Genomic DNA, 13,804 nt, shown 5'->3' with positions numbered 1-13,804 from the left:
CTATTAAAGCAGTTCAACTTGCCGCCAACTGTGATCTTTGAGTCTACCCGACAGAACCGTGAAAAAGCTTTGACTCATTCGTTGTTTCAAATGCGGGTGGTCTGATACGATTTCTGGCCCGAGAGGCGACGATAAGCACAGCTCCCCCAGTTAGTCCTATGTTTAAGGGGGTGCATTAATGATACACCGAAGTTTCCGTAAATAGGCCTTTTTTTTTTTTCCGTCGAACAGCGCCAATTGGAGAACCCCTTTAAGGCGAAAGAGCCATGAATTAACCAACTCTGCAATGCGGGTGGTATATTTGGAACTACAGTTTCTTTGTAATCCTAATGCTAGTTACCAGTCTTCATGCTTCGATATTATTTCCATCGTTTGGCTAAAAATGATATTGACACCATTTCCATCGTTTGGCTAAAAGTGATATTGACACCATTTCTATCGTTTGGCTAAAAGTGATATTGACATCAATGCTAATTGTTAGACTTTCATCAAATTGGTACTAGCAAACAATTGTTACGTCATCAGTCAGTGATAATAACAACAGTAGTCTGTCAACTTCTAAAAGATATGAATACTAAAATGCTTATATTGCGAGCTAGAAGTACTGTTTTTTTCCAATAAATCTGCCAAGTCCTTGAACATAATCTCACAATCAGGATGTCTTAACGTATTATTAACAAAAGACGTTTTCTGTAATAGAAAACAAAAGCACAAATCGTTGCTGATTCGATAACATTTCCATAACCAACTTAAGTGTAAGCTACCACTGTTATATATAAACTGATATCTGCAGCAACAGCTGGGGGTTAAACAATGTAGCATTTATAGTCAAACAAAGTGTTTCTCTGGTCTAAATTTGATTCTCGAACAACCGAAACTAATTCGTTACGCCGCTGGATGTCTAAAGGTTACGAACAAATATGGGTCATGACGGAGAGAATATCGTTCGTATTCAATCTTTCCGTAGATGCATTTTAGACCGCTAAAATCTCGAACTGTAATAACCAGCTGGTCCGCATAATCATATTGTCGAAAGGCGTCCACCAAGTTATCAATCTACGTTAGCACAGCTGGACTTCAAGTTACAACGCGCGTGCAGATTAGAAACCTGGGAATTGGAAGCAGATGGTTCGCATGAATACGGATTTCATAGATTCGGCTGTCAGGTTACAATTTACAATCGCTGTGAAAGGAAGTTAAGAGAATCGCAGCGGGATTAGAGGGAGTGGGGGGGGGCGAAAAATTTCTCTTGCAGAAGCAGAGCCTAACGAGGGTGATAACTAATGGGTGTGGAAGAGAAGAAGAAATAGTTTAAATAAATATTCGAAGAGACCATCTGATCAAATGAATTGATCTCGAAGTCTCTGTTCAAGTGGGTTTGCTACTTAGTGCATCAATCTCGTATTGTGAAGGCATTTCGCCACTGGTTGCCTTGGTATTGCACTACTCCCATGTAGATGGGCATTCCGAAGATTAATTTTATAATCTTGTCTTGATTAACATTATTCCAAGCAATCTGAAAGGTTTCTCAATTTTTTTGAAGATGGGCAGACTTCACGACCACGGACGGGACTTTGACGGTCTAGATGATAGCATAAAAGCTGTATTGGGTTTAAGTCAAGTGATTGGGTTGGCCAAAAAGACTCTGCGCAGATTAGAGCTGTGCTTCGGGTCATTCTCTTGAAATATAATTAAGGATATTGCATTTCAAGCATGTTTTTGCCCTTTATCAAAATTCCTTCAATTCTGACGATGTCACCCAGTCCAGAAACACAACAGCAACCCCAGATCATGACCGAACCACCACCGTGCTTGACTGTAGGCACTTAAAAATGTGGCAAGTTTTATCTTCAGCTGATCGTATCACAAACTACGCTTCGATCCAAAAAATTACGTCTGGATTCATTTAACCGTACTTTTTCCCTCTTCAGATGTCCAACGTTGATGGCTCTTAGCCCAAGTTAACCTTTCCTTTCGATTTTCCGGACCACTACAACCATCAAATACTCCCACTTTCTAGAACATTCTGTAATCATCTAGAATGTTCTACCACACTGGAGAATCTTCTCCAATGTGGTAGATGGGATATTCTAGAAGTTTCTTAATTTTTTTTATACATAATAAAAATCAGTAAACAAGTTGGTCCTATTTTAATATATATAAAAAAAAAACCTTTGAAAATTAAGAAAAATTAAACGCGATTCCAAATCTTCAAGCAGGAGTGTATACGTATATAATTTATTTTATTTTTCTGTCGAACACAACGTAACTGACCACTCATAAGTAGTGGTCATGTCCCAAAACGGGGTTAGACCCAAGAAAGCTTACCCGCACAGCAACGCCACTGCTCATACAAGTAACAAAACTACATATCAACAAGAACAAACTTGTTGATACACTTGTCTGAACACGTATCAACAAGTGTGGAGGGGGAACAACGTAAGTGTTGCTAGAAGACATGTAGACACTTAATCAAGCCGATGTTCTTGACTAAGAAAGGATTGTCCAGAACTCAATTAAGTTAGAGAGAGGATGGGACAGAGTTCCAACCTGTGGAGTCCAACTAAATTCCGAATTTAGTCTCCCAGGCCCACGTGAAGACCAATTTTGAGGCTGGTCCCAACCAGATCTCAGCATTCAATTAAATTACGGGTGACTTCATTATATATGTACAAGGGTACCTATTTAGACGAGTAGAGTCTCCAGCCATGTTTGCTATAAACAGCCAAATACGCATTTCAAATTCCTTTTAATCATAAAATTCACTTCAATCCAGCTGTGTGACTGAATATTGAAACGCTGAGTGAAAGGAAAAATAAATTCAAAAGCCACCTAACTTACCAAAATGATTTCCTTCACTTTTTTTGAAACCCGAAGACGAAATACGTTATCTTCACAAAACACGATTGCATTCGTCTGCCTTGCTGATCAAAAGGTAGATGTACACACGGCGGAAAAGAATCAAACCGAAGCGAACTCGCAACTCGAGGATAACAAAGCCTTTCAAAAGCTGCAGAAGAGGAAAAAGCAATTTGGAAAACATTTTATTACCGACAGTGTGGCGTTTTATGCCAACTCTAAACCCGCCCCACCTGTACGAAAACACTTCCCAAATGGCTTCGGGCGTCATCGCCACCTGTTAAACGCTACATTCACTTAAGTGCGGTGCCGAAAAGGTAAATTCTACAGCTTGTTTTTACCACCTAAACTCAATTTTGTTTAGGGGTATAAAACGCCATTTCTGCGTTCTTTTATTGTAGAGAAATTTTAAAACAACTACCCCCTCGCGGCAACTAGGACGTTGGTAGCACTGGCAGTATAAACCAAGGTCAGACGGCTGTACGGACCCAAGGTTATCTACCAAACGAATTCCTCCCCTCAAGAATGAAGTCTAATATTCATTATGGTGAGGATACAGCAGAGTTTAACAATTGTCTGCTACCATCAATACTTCTGGATAAATTACGCCTTTGGAAAACGGCTACCCCCGTTGTAAACCGCAAAAGCAATTTTAGTTACGATTTTTCTCTATCTTTCCATCCTCTCCGAGTTTATCAGAGCAGAAGAATCCTCAAAATAACAATAATTCTGTTACCTGCATTGCATTCGCTTTTTATTTCGCTCCAGCTTTATGAACAAGATTCAAAAAAAGAAGAAAGCTATGTAAAAATTCATTCTCTCCATCCGCTGAGATGAATATTATATAATACTTATTCCATACCTAAGCCTGTCTCACTTTTTATACGTACAAGTGCCCCTACAACTGTCAGCAATGGCATCCAAGCAACAATGCCGAAGTAAATATTGTTGCAGAACTAGTGCATTAACAATAGCTCTGTCGGTTGGTTTTTTTTTTTTTTTTTTTTTGTTCTATGTATCTACTTGGCTACATGAAGAATGGGATTTCAGCTTTGTGTGGTGGAGGGGAGGAGGGGTTCGTTTACCATAACATCTAACATTCGCAATAAAATAAGACTAAAATCTGAAAGAGACTCCACATGTGTAAACAGACTTTACAAAACTGCATGGATGGAGGGGTACAGTGGATGATTATACTCGCTTGGATTACTGGGACACGAGGCGTAGCCTACATAGTGCTTTTAACTAGGCCCGTAAAAAGAGCGCTAAACGAATCCGCGTTAAACGGGGAAGAATTGTCCATAGAATATATTGTAATTGGTTACTTTGACCAGTGTTTCCGTCTGACTTAAGGTACCATTTCTCCATATACTAATTAATTGTAATTACAACCTAATTTTATTTTGCCACAAAATCAGGAAGAACTGCGACTAGCTTAAGAACCACTGATTAGATTAATGTAGGCCATAATGTAGGCCACCTCATTCTACGGCTGATTTGTTTGTGGAGTGAAAAATCTCCAAAAACGGGAGTCTAACCCCACAGAGACCTTTGCTGGAGAGGTAAGGTTTAGTTTGCAAGGGTCAAGTTCTTCCAGTAAGTCATGATGTTACAGCAGACTGGTGCATATACTCAAAAGATGTGAAACAAAAGTATTTAAATATAATTATTTTCTTTCTAGTATTTTTCATAGATTCTTAATTAAAATTTAAAGAAAAAAGTCTTATTTTGAGGAGGGGGGAGTTAAATGCCAATAAATACGTGGATTTATTCTCGATACATATTTACAGTACTATAAATCCCAACGATAATTAGGAAGAGGGGTTTCCGTTATAGTACTTATAAAATGTACAATTTATCACAATTGTAGACAAGAACGATAAAAAAAAAAAAACAGTTCCAACGAAAAGGATAACGATTCCACTGTAGGTAACAGTGACTTCCAACAATCCAGCACGTGCCACCTGCATTTGTGAGTCTATTTCATAGTGTGACATTTTGCGTGCTGCATTATGACGTCACAACGGAGTAACCATTCAACACTGAGCAAGATGGATTCTTGCAGAATTTGTCCAGCCAACATCTTGTAAACAGTTGAAGTTCGTTTCTGATGGATGAATGATGCTAAATACTTGGTTGCCTTGGCAACATCTTGACTGTACAACCAAATGGAAAGAGGTACAAACGTTTCAGATAAAAAGAACTCGCTAACAGCACAAGGAAAGGGGATAATATATTTTATATGACAATGTTTATTACTTCGGCCTTCTTTTTCTCCATTCACAATTAATTCAGAACTGTTAATGACTTCTGCGTCGTTTTTCGCTCATTTTTGTGCTAAACCTTTGATGCACACGAGAAGAAGAAAAAAAAAAAAAAAAATGAAGCATTTGCCAGCAGAAACTACGAATAAATTGGACTGACTTAATGAGAACGATTAGAATCGGCAAATAATTATCCTTTCCGACTGCACAAGAACAGATGCACGGAGGAGGGGGAGGGGGATAAAAAAAATCTGACTGCGAACTACATCGAACAGACGTGGCAGAAGTGGCTTCGGTGGGTAATAAAATCGCAATAAACGTGGGTCTCACAATCAAATGAAAATTAATTAGGAGGAAAGTCGGACGAATTTCCGCAATTTCATATCATTTATTGGTTTTGTGTGTGCGCGCGTGTGTGTGTCCGCTGTCACAAGAGCGAAATCTATAAACGCAGAAAGAGGGAAAATGGTCGCAGATTAAATTTAATGGAGAAGTACACTGACGGTGGAAAATAAATTGACACTTCCCCGCAATAGAACACTACCTCAGACTGTATATATAAAAAACAATACATCTGATTTATATCCATCTTTCTCTCCGATTTCGTACTATTTTATCCTTTAAGCCTTTCTTGGGCTTCCCTCCGCTTCCTCTCTCTCTCCACTTTCAAATCTCTTTCTCTTCGGACTTCTGTGACAGAAAACATCCTCTCCTTTGAAAGCAATTGCATATTTTTCCTCCTTCTATCTCTCCTCGTTCGCTTTCATTTGACTACGAGTCATACTGCGGCTAAACAGAAAACTGCACCGCTAATTTATCAATAACATCTACACGCTCTGCGGCGACATAAAATATCTGTTTTCGGCTGCCTGGATACGCAGACAACCCCTAGCGACTGAATGCCTCTTCGTATTTCATACATCGCCATTCGGTCGAATATTGAAACGTCAATTTGAAGTTGTCCCCGCTTCGGGTTTTCACGTAGGAGAGAAGGAAGAAATGGTGGGAGGGGGGGGAAGATAACAGTTCCCCCCACAGTCAATGTCCGTATCATAGCTTCTCACATCAATTTCTTGGCACTCTTTTTCGTAACCCCCCCCCCCTTTAAAGCGACACGTTACTGTCAGTCTAGCAACCATCAACGAAAACGCATTTAACTCCTCCAGACAGACACACACATATAGCGCCGACCGCCTACGACACCGCTAGAAAATGTCCTCGGGTTCTTCCGCAAAAGCTACGGCGGTCAGAGACACTTGATTGTCGGAGATGGGGAAACTAACGCCTTACGGGCTTTGTGTGTGTGTGAACGCGTATGAGTTGTCTGTAAACGCCCTCTGTCGGACACCTGATATATTGATTATGATGGTTCACGACAAAGAGAAGTCCCTTATCCAATTACCGATTGATTATTCGGATACAGGTGAAGGCAATTTTCTCCCGTGTATGTGTTCTAAACACGCGATCACAAACGTCTGGATGCATGCGATCTCCCATATACACACACACACACACCCACCCACCATGACTTAAGATGCTAAGGGTTCTGAAGTTAAGATGGTTTCTTAAGACGCTAAGCCTATTTCAAATCGAAAAAGCTGCTACGTATATTTACACCTTGCTGTATTCCAACAATAGGACGACCCCAGTGGTATATCCGGACATCCTTCGAAGACTGGAAGTTGTCAACGAACCGCTCCATTGTCCAACCCACTTTGCGGGTCTATCTTTTTCTTCACCGAGCTAAAAATGCAACCTCACCGTGTGGCAGCGTAGCTCTCAGTTAGCCGGCAAATTAAATAAGGAGTTATAAATAGTTTGTGGCCGCCATCTGTTTCAAATCAATTCCATCCGCCATACTTTTCTTTCAATTTCGTCCGGAACATTATCGGAGCGTCACTTCATATCCAAACCCATTAAAAAGCAGGTAAGAGAAAATGGGGCCATGATGAGCTTCTCCATTCACCCCTCTTTCCTTCCTTACCTGAAATTACAGTAATAGTTAAAAAAGAAAAATAAACCCCACCATAATGGCCAGTGCACGCGCACGAAACAACCCCCCGTGTCGAATATAAACCTCTTTCTGAAATAGTAGTAGTAATAGCATGCTTTGGTGGAGAAGTTCTTAGATAGAATGATCGCCCTCTGTACTTTTCTTTTCTTCCTCCACCTTCCTTCTCAAACTCGGCAGCATCCTAAAGAAACTAGACCACGGTTTGGAGGTCGAAGCACGTACGGCAATGAAATATTCAATGGCCTTATAGTTAAACGTAAAAAAAAAAAAAGAAAATGTTTATTGGAGTTTGAAATGGTCCAAAGCAGTCTTCGGGCGCTCGCGCAATAACAATAGACTAATAGCCGCAACTAGTCGATTATAGCATCAATTATTAGCAGAAAATTCTTCGAAGGGGTACATGGGCGTGGTACCATAACCGTATACAATCTGTTTTTAAAAGAAGATTGCCTTAAGTTTCTGCATATTAGAAGAAGTTCTTTGGCTTTGACTTCACGTTTAAGATTCGAAAAGACATAAACATTTTCTTCCTCCCTCAGCTGCTTATGAAAGATGTCTGAATGTATAAATCAATATTTCTTAATTATTCTTAACGCTAATCCTAAGGGACATCGCTTGAATAAGTAAATAAACTTTATTTATATACCCTAACGTTTCGTTTAACTTCTAAGTCTCATCTTCAGAGACTTTTCAAAAAATATACGCATTTTGGTTATTAAAATAGAATGCTTAACAGTAGAATTTATTCTATACTCTCTAAAACCGCCCCCCCTGGTTTAAGTGCAAACGATAAAAAACTTATATTGATGCAACTTACCTGAAATTTCTGTCGTATAGGAGAAAGGCTTCTGGCCGACTCTTGGAAAGCAATCCTTCCTTGTAAATTTAATGACTTTCACCACTTCAGTCATTACAACTACTATAAAAACAGAAAGAAAGAAAAAAAAATCGAAAAACTTGTAAGAAAGCTGCACTACTTAAAAAAGAAAAGAAAAAAGTAATGTAGAAGTTCATTATTTTTGAAAATAAAAATATCCATTACAGATAACAGAGATGAAAATAAAATCTGTAATCTCCTCCTTTAAGCCCCATATTAATTACGCAGGAAAAATTAACAAGGACGCCGGAATATTTCCATTTAAAATGTACCAGATAAGCGAGAAAGGGTTTGTAATTTAATAAATTCCTTTCGATGCACGTGAGAGAGAGAGAGAGAGAGAGAGAGAGAGAGAGAGAGAGAGAGAGAGAGAGAGAGAATTTCACATCCCTTCCCTGCCTCTCTTATTCCTTTCCGATTCCTTCCTCCCTCCCTCCTTCTCCATCCTCCTAAACATTCTCCTTATCGATTGTGACGCTCTGTTGCATAATGGTTGGATTTAGTGTGGCATTTCAATCAAACCACCCAACTGTGACGTCACAATACAAGAAAATAAACAAAATTAGATTTCTCTTTCGTTTATGCAGTTTTTTTTTCGTTTGTTAATTTTTTTTTTTTTTTTTTTTTACTTTATTGCCTAGTGACGGATTTCACTGGCAGACGTTGTCAGATTGCTAGAAATTGTTTTTTTTACATGCGACATTTTCTTTCTTTCTTTTTAAGAAAACAATCTTTTTGAAAAGGTCTTAATGAAGGCGTAGTTGCTGCCTACATGAATTGATTACCTAGTAATACGAGTCATCACTGCAGAAACTATCATTAGAAGACACACCGCGTGTTTTCTTTTCTTCAAAAGATAGTGAGAATATCGGGTAGGATTTAAAAGAATTCTGTAATTAAGGCAAGGAAATAAAAGGAACCAGAAGGCAGGAGGGGGGGGGGAATTCATCTGAAAGAAAGGATAATCCACGCAAGAGAATAGCGAGTATAGTAGGTTCCAAAAAAAAAAAAAAAAAAAAATCCAACAGCTCCATCTTTAAGCATCCATCACGTACAAGACCTCCCTATATGAATTCCGTCGATCATACTCACGCATCCCTTGCCCTCATGGGTAGCACAGTTGGTACGATCGCTATCCCACCACACAGTGGGCGAAAAAGACCCGGGTTTTTCATCCAGCAAACAACCTGCATTTTTTAAGCCTATTTTCATCTTCATATTCTCCACTTGAACAGCGACTGATGGTGGAAATCACTGGTATATCTTTCTTCCCACTTCTAATTGTGGCAGAGTATCCGGTTACTTTTTTTTCTTCTCCTACTATCCTGATAAGTTTTTAGACCTGCACAAATGTACGAAAGGGTGAGTGAATGAGTAGGTAAGATTAGTTTTTTTTTTATAAACTTCTTTGGTTGCGTCCTTTGTCAGTTCCAAGTCACTCTAGAAGTTGTTGCTATGGGAACGTAAGGAAATAATTCTTCGAGAGCATTGGAAGGAGAGAAAGTAAGAAAGTCTATACACAGAACGCCGAAATCTAAGCTTATGGAAGCCACTAGAGAAACACGCACAGAACTCCACTGACAACTTAGATAAGCGATAGGATTTAAGTTTGTCAAACAAACGGGACGCTCTGCTGGGTTGGCTTCTATAGATTCGTTTAGAATTTCTGTAAAACGCAAAAAGTTATCAATAAGAAAGATCAAGAAGAAAAAAAAAAAAAAAGGGGGGTTAAACTAGATAGGAATGTGTGCGAGGGAGTATAATGGAGAGGGGAAGGAAAGCCATTATCCGGATTACAATTTAATCTTTTCAGGTACATCTTATGCTCAAATAATGCTCTAAAAAAAAAAAAAAAAAAAAGTGGAAAAGTCTGCTTCCAATTTTCAATGGTTTCCTAGGGAGGAGTCCCAGTCAAAGATGTCTTCTTCCCCTCCATTAAATAGACTGTTCCATTAAATGGGTAAGTCATGAGGTCGATCCTCACCGGTGGTTCCCAATGAGAGTATGAACAGTTAGAGCACATGTGACTGATGTTTTATTGCATCTATCTCTCCCCAGTGGAGTAAACGAGAGACAATAATGGCGCAAACGCAGTTACATAATTGCTCCAATTCGGACTGTCGTCGCCAAGCAATGGACCCTTGTTTATTAGAACCCTATGGTTATAATGATCTTTTAGGCTGACGCACCCGTGGCCAGTCACAGAAATCACCGTTTTAAGTTCGGACTGCTGCTGTAAACTGAACATTGGACTCAATTATGGTGGCCGGAATGTCAAAGGTTATTTCTTTACAACGTGACATACGATTGGTCGCACTCGCAAGTAGTACGCCATATTCAAAAAAATTAGTACCGATTCATTACAGATCACCAATTCAAGTTGTTTTAAATATAAAATAAATTAAAAGGTGTGAATAAATCTGCGTCCACAATTAATGAAAATTAATAACATACCCTACGAAATTTTAAAATTTAAACTTAAAATTTTATTATTCTAATCATTTTATAAAAATTACGTATATATAATCTAATACAGTACAGTAGTACTATATCCAAATAGTAATACGTATTATAACGATGGATATGTTTACTGAATCCAATTACTTTCGACAGACAATTAAACAGAGTTTACTAGACACGAATGATCCTCACATCCTTAGCTGCCTGACGTTTTAAACAACGCAATCCGATTTATTCCAAACAGATGGTATTATTAGCCCTAAATAAACGCAGGACAACTAGTACTGATTTTGACAGCGGATACATTTTAACGCAAATTATATACACTGATGCTCAAAAAAATTAGGGAACAAACTTCAAAACACGCGTCATTAGATTATGATGAACATCAGTGAAGCATTCGTTTTTACGTGTTCTTAATTATACACAGACGGGTCAAATTTCAATCCTAAATAAGTCATGCAAATGAATCCATGGAACGCATCTCTGATTACATGGATAACAATGCAGGTGTAACACCCCTCTTTCTGACACTTGTAATGCCCAAGTAGCAATTGCCATCACTACATAAAGGCTGACCCATGAATAGAAATACTCCTGCCTACAGCATCCAAGGCATGCTCTATTGGATTGCGCTCTGAGAATTTAGTTAGCCATTCGATAAGGACAATTAATATTTATTGTTGATGTACTCTCGCGCTTGACCATTCCAAAAAATCTATTCTGGGCTCTAAATAGATGCAGTTCAAATACATCATCATTCATATCCAATAAGCATAACCTTAATATAACCTCATTAATATATTTTCCTATTAAAATTCACCCGGAATGTATCTAAGCATTTGAATAGATTCAAGGACCAAAGCACTCTCTCTTTACCAGAAAAAGAATTCAAACACGAAGGGCAACATTCCGTAATGAAAGATTTGGAATTTGTAGCATTTACCACAGTTAGAGATTATGCAGTCTGGAAAGGCAAACGAGATAATTAAGGCAGTTATTCATTTGACCCTTAACCCCAGTGATAGTACGTTCTGCAGCTAGCTGTTGTACGGTCGGCAGACCAAGCACTCCTAACTAGGTTATTCTAGCTTCTAAAATTTCAGAAGGTAGTGCCTCATGATTAAATCGGTGTTAGAACAGACACGTTTGAAATTTTAGACCGGTATTAAATAAAGGGAACTGTTGTGATTTATTAGCGTTCTAAAAACAAAAAACTGCACTATAAACTCGGAAAAGTTAAGGATAAGCTAAAAAATAAGATTTCTGTGGATATTAAAACCGGTATTTAATTTATAATAAAGTTTCAAGCGCCCTCTGTTGATTACTTGTTGAACTCGATAGATTTCAGTCCTTATAAAAACAGAAATCGGTTAACCTTTTTCCTCCTTCCTCCTATTTGGGTCTAGAAATCCTTTTCAACTCCATCTTGCTTTTCGAACATTATCTTAGCGTTGTACTGTCACAGAAATCCCTTTTGCCAACATCACGTATAGAGAGGAGAAGCCATCAGTTTCTGAAAGTTTAGCACATCGGTTGTGATGGTTCCATTATATTGACAAGGCAGTGTATATTTCACTGTAAAGCATGGGAGATAAATCCTGTCAAGATGAAATGGGTAGCGATGAATCTTTAAAACTGGAAAAAAAAAAAAAAAAAACAGCGAAAGTGCAAACACAAACAGGCTTTCCATTGAAGTGCAAGAGAAAAAGGACCTATAAGGACGCAGCCCCCCCCCTTGTGCGCGAGCACTGGCACCGTCCTCCGTCAAAATAAACCCTCGTGTCATTTTGCATTTTCTTGATCTTAAATAAATAGTGTCCACGAAGGCCATCGGTTACAGGATGCGCTAACCTGACTTTATTTATACCCTGTCTCTGCATTTACTTTGAAGATCCTTTTCGGTGGAGCACACCTGGGATCGAGATTGTTCGATCGATGTAAAGGGAAGATAAGAAAGAAGGAAAAAAAAAGTCATCGTCTAGACACCTTACCACGAGCTACGCGAGTATGGCAGATGCTTTTGACACCGGCTTCGAAATTTTGCCGCATGAGGTGAACAATGCATTCCGACAAGTGAATGCTGTGGAGTAAACTCCACAGTCCAATATCCGGATGTAGACGATTGACTATTCTTTTTTTTTTTTTCTTAGCTAGTCTCTTTCAGGTCTTCATTCCACACTGATCTGTGGTATTTTGCGGTTTAGGCAGAAATGTATTTGCATATTATACAATCGAGTAAGTCCTGAATGTGAGTGCGCGCAGACAACCAATTCGGTTCCCCACATTAAACAAAAATGAAACTTGGGAGATATTGCTTTAAACGGCGAATATTTACGCGCGGAACATTCTATTGGTAGTCATGGCAACAGGGTCCTGAATTTTGTAGACGCAGAAAATTTTAAACCCTTTTTGAGTGAGAACAAGCAATTAAATAACCGATTCGTGGTTATTTCATATTCAGATATTTTCCCACGCTAACCAACTGCAAAATATTCATCTCGATTTTTAACAAGTTGCAACCCTGTGAACTCTTCCATCTGTCTCGGATAGTCGTCGATAGTTTTGGCTATCGATTAGACGGATCGTAAACAAATTTGTCATCTGGGTTAGGGAACTGCCGCCAAGACCTACTAGAGATTAGCGGATGGTCGCTGAGGGAATTGAGTCACGAGAAAACCAGGTGGTCATTGGTCATCGGTTGTATCTCTAAACAGTTCGGCACCAACATCAAAGTCTATCGAAAGCGAGGAGGAGTCAGCGAATTGTATCAATCGGTTCAAGTTCCAAACAACACGAGAATAGCTGTTTGAGTGGGGGGGAGGGGGTTCAGAAGACGGTATGCGAAATGTCCAGGACCATGTCTGAGGGTTATTTTTAGAAGGCGTCTTGAAGCGGAAGTGGAAGGCAGTTTGACAGAAGGTATGCGCAGCTTTTCTAGAAGTGAGGTTAGGAGGAGGATGGACGGAAGTTTATGCTCATTTGTACAGAGAAACAGACTTGTTAATAAGCTATAAAAAGCAGAAGACACGCATTTTATAAAATGTTTCTAATATTTTGGTTACGAATATACACTGTAGATTAGAAGAAACAAATATTCCAAGTAACGCACGCATTACTGGAGTCCCTTGTGATCAACAATATCTCCATCTTGTTAGATAAGGGGATACCTAAACCACATAACCCGTACTCTATCACAAAAGCCAAAACTTTTTCAAAGCCACTGTTCTCTGAGCTTCCCTATTTTTTGATTGCAGCTATAAAAGCTTGGTCGCAGGAGCATATTTACACAGGCGTATCATTTCTTTTTAGTTTGACAACCTGCGCCTC

At 39.0% G+C, this 13,804-nt stretch overlaps 1 pseudogene across 2 annotated transcripts in view; it reads right to left on the bottom strand.

Moving 5' to 3' along the window:
* LOC150091393 (toll-like receptor Tollo pseudogene) overlaps positions 1 to 13,804 on the bottom strand; it is a 73,183-nt pseudogene that overhangs the window by 44,992 nt on the left and 14,387 nt on the right. The window contains exon 2 of one of the 2 annotated variants that reach the window (XR_016547067.1): positions 7,955 to 8,056. The exons of the other annotated variant lie outside the window; for it this stretch is intronic. The product of XR_016547067.1 is annotated as a toll-like receptor Tollo pseudogene, transcript variant X1 (transcript). The remainder of the gene's footprint in view (positions 1 to 7,954; positions 8,057 to 13,804) is intronic. 2 annotated transcript variants of the gene reach the window in all.

This window comes from Mastigoproctus giganteus, chromosome 1, assembly GCF_048544385.1.
Source record: "Mastigoproctus giganteus isolate SK-2022 chromosome 1, ASM4854438v1, whole genome shotgun sequence".
Classification (NCBI taxonomy): Eukaryota; Metazoa; Arthropoda; class Arachnida; order Uropygi; family Thelyphonidae; genus Mastigoproctus; species Mastigoproctus giganteus.
Note: the sequence above shows the minus strand (reverse complement) of the source record. Positions and strands in the feature narration are given on the sequence as shown.